The sequence below is a fragment of the Oncorhynchus mykiss genome, chromosome 6, assembly GCF_013265735.2.
Source record: "Oncorhynchus mykiss isolate Arlee chromosome 6, USDA_OmykA_1.1, whole genome shotgun sequence".
Taxonomy (NCBI): Eukaryota; Metazoa; Chordata; class Actinopteri; order Salmoniformes; family Salmonidae; genus Oncorhynchus; species Oncorhynchus mykiss.
The window spans coordinates 4,336,090-4,342,118 of NC_048570.1; positions in this window are offsets into that span (position 1 = coordinate 4,336,090).

A 6,029-nucleotide genomic window follows, 5' to 3' on the forward strand; every position below is an offset into this window, starting at 1 on the left:
TCCAGGCTGCATCACAACTGGCTGTGATTGGGAGTCCTATAGGGAGGCGCACAATTGGCCCGGCGTCGTCCGTCACTGTAAATAAGAATGTGTTCTTAACTGACTTGCCTAGTTAAATAAAGGTAAAACAGACAACAACAAAACAGCAATTGTGTTAAATTGTGTTTGGTAAATAAAGATAGGTTTTAAAAAGGAAGTGGGAATGTTTCATTCAGTATAAAAATATATAACCCTCATAACCGGGGTATGAAAGCCAAGTTAACAAACAGATTACAGACCATTTTGAATCCTACTGTACCTTCTCCGCTATGCAATCTGGTTTCAGAGCTGGTCATGGGTGCACCTCAGCCACGCTCAAGGTCCTAAAAGATATCATAACCGCCATCGATAAGAAACATTACTGTGCAGCCGTATTGATCGACCTGGCTAAGGCTTTCGACTCTGTCAATCACAACATTCTTATTGGCAGACTCAACAGCCTTGGTTTCTCAAATGATTGCCTCGCCTGGTTCACCAACTACTTCTCTGATAGAGTTCAATGTGTCAAATCGGAGGGCCTGTTGTCCGGGCCTCTGGCAGTCTCTATGGGGGTGCCACAGGGTTAAATTCTTGGGCCGACTCTCTTCTCTGTATACATCAATGATGTCGCTCTTGCTGCTGGTGATTCTCTGATCCACCTCTACGCAGACAACACCATTCTGTATACTTCTGGCCCTTCTTTGGACACTGTGTTAACAACCCTCCAGACGAGCTTCAATGCCATGCATCTCTCCTTCCGCCTCCAACTGCTCTTAAATGCAAGTAAAACTAAATGCATGCTCTTCAACCGATCGCTGCCTGCACCTGCCCGCCCGTCCAGCATCACTACTCTGGATGCTAACTTTATTTATTTGATTTATTTCACCTTTATTTAACCAGGTAGGCTAGTTGAGAACAAGTTCTCATTTGCAACTGCGACCTGGCCAAGATAAAGCAAAGCAGTTCAACACATGCTCTCTTTGGCTGGCCCTCGCTTCATACTTGTCGTCAAACCCACTGGCTCCAGGTCATCTACAAGTCTCTGCTAGGTAAAGCCTCGCCTTATCTCAGCTCGCTGGTCACCATAGCAGCACCCACCCGTAGCACGCGCTCCAGCAGGTATATCTCACTGGTCACCCCCAAAGCCAATTCCTCCTTTGGCCGCCTTTCCTTCCAGTTCTCTGCTGCCAATGACTGGAACGAACTTCAAAAATCACTGAAGCTGGAGACTCGTATCTCCCTCACTAGCTTTAAGCACCAGCTGTCAGAGCAGCTCACAGATCACTGCACCTGTACATAACCCATCTGCAAACAGCCCATCCAACTACCTCATCCCCATAATGTATTTATTTATTTATCTTGCTCCTTTGCACCCCAGTATCTCTACTTGCACATTCATCTTCTGCACATCCTACCATTCCAGTGTTTAATTGCTATATCGTAATCACTTTGCAACCATGGCCTATTTATTGCCTTACCTCTCTTATCCTACCTCATTTGCACACACTGTATATAGACTTTTCCTACTGTATTATTGATTGTATGTTTGTTTTACTCCATGTGTAACTGTGTTGTTGTATGTGTCGAACTGCTTTGCTTTATCTTGGCCAGGTCGCAGTTGTAAATGAGAACTTGTTCTCAACTAACCTACCTTGGTTAAATAAAGGTGAAATAAATAAAATAAATCAATAAAATAAAAAGAAACAGAATGTTTAATAGATACAGGGTAAGAATCAGAATGTTTAATAGATACAGGGTAAGAAACAGAATGTTTAACAGATACAGGGTAAGAAACAGAATGTTTAATAGATACAGGGTAGGAAACAGAATGTTTAACAGATACAGGGTAAGAAACAGAATGTTTAATAGATACAGGGTAGGAAACAGAATGTTTAACAGATACAGGGTAAGAAACAGAATGTTTAATAGATACAGGGTAAGAATCAGAATGTTTAACAGATACAGGGTAAGAAACAGAATGTTGAATAGATACAGGGTAGGAAACAGAATGTTTAACAGATACAGGGTAGGAAACAGAATGTTTAACAGATACAGGGTAAGAAACAGAATGTTTAATAGATACAGGGTAAGAATCAGAATGTTTAACAGATACAGGGTAAGAAACAGAATGTTGAATAGATACAGGGTAGGAAACAGAATGTTTAATAGATACAGGGTAGGAAACAGAATGTTTAATAGATACAGGGTAGGAAACAGAATGTTTAATAGATAAAGGGTAGGAAACAGAATGTTTAACAGATACAGGGTAAGAAACAGAATGTTTAATAGATACAGGGTAAGAATCAGAATGTTTAACAGATACAGGGTAAGAAACAGAATGTTGAATAGATACAGGGTAGGAAACAGAATGTTTAATAGATACAGGGTAGGAAACAGAATGTTTAATAGATACAGGGTAAGAAACAGAATGTTTAACAGATACAGGGTAAGAAACAGAATGTTTAACAGATACAGGGTAAGAATCAGAATGTTTAATAGATACAGGGTAAGAAACAGAGGATGATACAGGGTAAGAATCAGAATGTTTAATGGATACAGGGTAAGAAACATAATGTTTAATAGATACAGGGTAGGAAACAGAATGTTTAATGGATACAGGGTAAGAAACAGAATGTTTAACAGATACAGGGTAGGAAACAGAATGTTTAATAGATACAGGGTAAGAATCAGAATGTTTAATAGATACAGGGTAGGAAACAGAATGTTTAACAGATACAGGGTAAGAATCAGAATGTTTAACAGATACAGGGTAAGAAACAGAATGTTTAATAGATACAGGGTAAGAAACAGAATGTTTAATAGATACAGGGTAAGAAACAGAATGTTTAATAGATACAGGGTAGGAAACAGAATGTTTAACAGATACAGGGTAAGAAACATAATGTTTAATAGATACAGGGTAAGAATCAGAATGTTTAATAGATACAGGGTAAGAAACAGAGGATGATACAGGGTAAGAAACAGAATGTTTAACAGATACAGGGTAAGAAACAGAGGATGATACAGGGTAAGAATCAGAATGTTTAACAGATACAGGGTAAGAAACAGAATGTTTAATAGATACAGGGTAGGAAACAGAATGTTTAATAGATACAGGGTAAGAATCAGAATGTTTAATAGATACAGGGTAAGAAACAGAATGTTTAACAGATACAGGGTAAGAAACAGAATGTTTAATAGATACAGGGTAAGAATCAGAGGATGATACAGGGTAAGAAACAGAATGTTTAATAGATACAGGGTAAGAATCAGAGGATGATACAGGGTAAGAAACAGAATGTTTAACAGATACAGGGTAAGAAACAGAATGTTTAATAGATACAGGGTAAGAAACAGAATGTTTAATAGATACAGGGTAAGAAACAGAGGATGATACAGGGTAAGAATCAGAATGTTTAACAGATACAGGGTAGGAAACAGAATGTTTAATAGATACAGGGTAAGAATCAGAATGTTTAATAGATACAGGGTAAGAAACAGAATGTTTAACAGATACAGGGTAAGAAACAGAATGTTTAATAGATACAGGGTAGGAAACAGAATGTTTAACAGATACAGGGTAAGAAACAGAATGTTTAATAGATACAGGGTAGGAAACAGAATGTTTAACAGATACAGGGTAAGAATCAGAATGTTTAACAGATACAGGGTAAGAAACAGAATGTTTAATAGATACAGGGTAGGAAACAGAATGTTTAACAGATACAGGGTAAGAAACAGAATGTTGAATAGATACAGGGTAAGAAACAGAGGATGATACAGGGTAAGAATCAGAATGTTTAATAGATACAGGGTAAGAAACAGAGGATGATACAGGGTAAGAATCAGAATGTTTAATGGATACAGGGTAAGAAACATAATGTTTAATAGATACAGGGTAAGAATCAGAATGTTTAACAGATACAGGGTAAGAAACAGAATGTTTAATAGATACAGGGTAGGAAACAGAATGTTTAACAGATACAGGGTAAGAATCAGAATGTTTAACAGATACAGGGTAAGAAACAGAATGTTTAATAGATACAGGGTAGGAAACAGAATGTTTAACAGATACAGGGTAAGAATCAGAATGTTTAACAGATACAGGGTAAGAAACAGAATGTTTAATAGATACAGCGTAGGAAACAGAATGTTTAATAGATACAGGGTAGGAAACAGAATGTTTAACAGATACAGGGTAAGAATCAGAATGTTTAACAGATACAGGGTAAGAAACAGAATGTTTAATAGATACAGGGTAAGAATCAGAGGATGATACAGGGTAAGAAACAGAATGTTTAATAGATACAGGGTAAGAATCAGAATGTTTAATAGATACAGGGTAAGAAACAGAGGATGATACAGGGTAAGAATCAGAATGTTTAACAGATACAGGGTAAGAAACAGAATGTTTAATAGATACAGGGTAAGAATCTGAATGTTTAATAGATACAGGGTAAGAATCAGAATGTTTAACAGATACAGGGTAATAAACAGAATGTTTAATAGATACAGGGTAAGAATCAGAATGTTTAATAGATACCGGGTAAGAAACATAATGTTTAATAGATACAGGGTAGGAAACAGAATGTTTAACAGATACAGGGTAAGAATCAGAATGTTTAACAGATACAGGATAAGAAACAGAATGTTTAACAGATACAGGGTAATAAACAGAATGTTTAATAGATACAGGGTAAGAATCAGAATGTTTAATAGATACAGGATAAGAATCAGAGGATGATACAGGGTAAGAAACAGAATGTTTAACAGATACAGGGTAAGAAACAGAATGTTTAATAGATACAGGGTAAGAAACAGAGGATGATACAGGGTAAGAAACAGAATGTTTAACAGATACAGGGTAAGAATCAGAATGTCTAACAGATACAGGGTAAGAATCAGAATGTTTAATAGATACAGGGTAAGAATCAGAATGTTTAACAGATACAGGGTAAGAAATAGAATGTTTAATAGATACAGGGTAAGAAACATAATGTTTAACAGATACAGGGTAAGAAACAGAATGTTTAATAGATACAGGGTAAGAATCAGAGGATGATACAGGATAAGAAACATAATGTTTAACAGATACAGGGTAAGAAACAGAATGTTTAATAGATACAAGGTAAGAATCAGAATGTTTAACAGATACAGGGTAAGAAACATAATGTTTAATAGATACAGGGTAAGAAACAGAATGTTTAATAGATACAGGGTAAGAATCAGAGGATGATACAGGGTAAGAAACATAATGTTTAACAGATACAGGGTAAGAAACATAATGTTTAATAGATACAAGGTAAGAAACAGAGGATGATACAGGGTAAGAAACAGAATGTTTAACAGATACAGGGTAAGAAACAGAATGTTTAATAGATACCGGGTAAGAATCAGAGGATGATACAGGGTAAGAAACAGAATGTTTAACAGATACAGGGTAAGAATCAGAGGATGATACAGGGTAAGAAACAGAATGTTTAATAGATACCGGGTAAGAATCAGAGGATGATACAGGGTAAGAAACAGAATGTTTAACAGATACAGGGTAAGAAACAGAATGTTTAACAGATACAGGGTAAGAATCAGAGGATGATACAAGGTAAGAAACAGAATGTTTAACAGATACAGGGTAAGAAACAGAATGTTTAACAGATACAGGGTAGGAAACAGAGGATGATACAGGGTAAGAAACATAATGTTTAATAGATACAGGGTAAGAATCAGAGGATGATACAGGGTAAGAAACAGAATGTTTAACAGATACAGGGTAAGAAACAGAATGTTTAACAGATACAGGGTAAGAATCAGAGGATGATACAAGGTAAGAAACAGAATGTTTAACAGATACAGGGTAAGAAACAGAATGTTTAACAGATACAGGGTAGGAAACAGAGGATGATACAGGGTAAGAAACATAATGTTTAATAGATACAGGGTAAGAATCAGAGGATGATACAGGGTAAGAAACAGAATGTTTAACAGATACAGGGTAAGAAACAGAATGTTTA